We start from the raw sequence: 1,049 nt of genomic DNA, 5'->3' as shown, positions 1-1,049 counted from the left end.
AAAAAAAAAAAAAAAAAGAATACCTGATGTAGCATAAGGAATATGTAGCATGGTGCTTGGTGTGCAGTTGACTCCAAAATGTTAGTTTCCTTTCTCTTTGTTTATTGACCTTGATCCCAGAAAAGAATATTGGAATCTATTGCCAATATTGTCCTGAAACTGAACAGCTGGATAGGGACATATCAGCAAGAAAGTCAATGAAAGGGTTATATCTAACAAGGGCGAGGAGACCAGAGAGAAAAGCCATGCAGGAAAGAGCAGATTGAGAAAAAGATTGGGATTCTTTATTCTAAAAAAATAAAGGCTGAAAGGAGACACTATAGAAACTGTAACATCTTAGACAGAAGGTGTAGAAAGTGAGATTTTTATGCAACTTATAACCACCCCTTCCCCTTCTGACCTCTAAACAGAACTTCCCCTGTCCCATGGATGTGGCTCTCTGTGGCCAATGGAGGATGGATAGAACAGACAGTGTGTCAGTTTTACACCCAGGCTTCTGGGAGCTATTGCCCTCCAGCAGAAGAAGAACATATCCTAGGCAGCCACTGCCCTTCAGCCTGGACGACAGAAACAACTGTATAGAGCAGGTCTATAGTCTGGAGGCTATTCTAGCTGAGCAACAGGTCCATAACAATAAATACTACTCGCTTACTGTTGAATGCTGCCAAGTTTTGGGGTGCTTTGTTATGCAGCATTATTCCAGCAAGAGTTATAGAAGCTGCATGAAGATCTTCTCCAATATAAGATAAAGAACTCAAATTTCCCAAATGCTGGAACTGGCCATGTAAATGTTGTTTTATGGAAAACTTCAGAGGAGCAAAATCTTCTTTCAAACCCCCATCCTTCCTCTGGGTGCCCCTTCCCTTCATAGACTTCATTGCTTGGTTTCAGCTATGCATTGTGTGTAGATTTTCCCTCATCTATTCATAATCATTGCAGAATGAGCTGTCCTTTGGGCCATTTTTTGAGGGTTTTGCTTTCTCTTTAAGGATAATAATAATTAAGGCTGATGGCTTGGCGCCTGTGGCTCAAGTGGCTAAGGCCCCAGC

Source organism: Otolemur garnettii, unplaced genomic scaffold (assembly GCF_000181295.1).
Source record: "Otolemur garnettii isolate 467f Iridium unplaced genomic scaffold, OtoGar3 scaffold00002, whole genome shotgun sequence".
Classification (NCBI taxonomy): Eukaryota; Metazoa; Chordata; class Mammalia; order Primates; family Galagidae; genus Otolemur; species Otolemur garnettii.
This window is presented reverse-complemented; position numbering follows the sequence as displayed.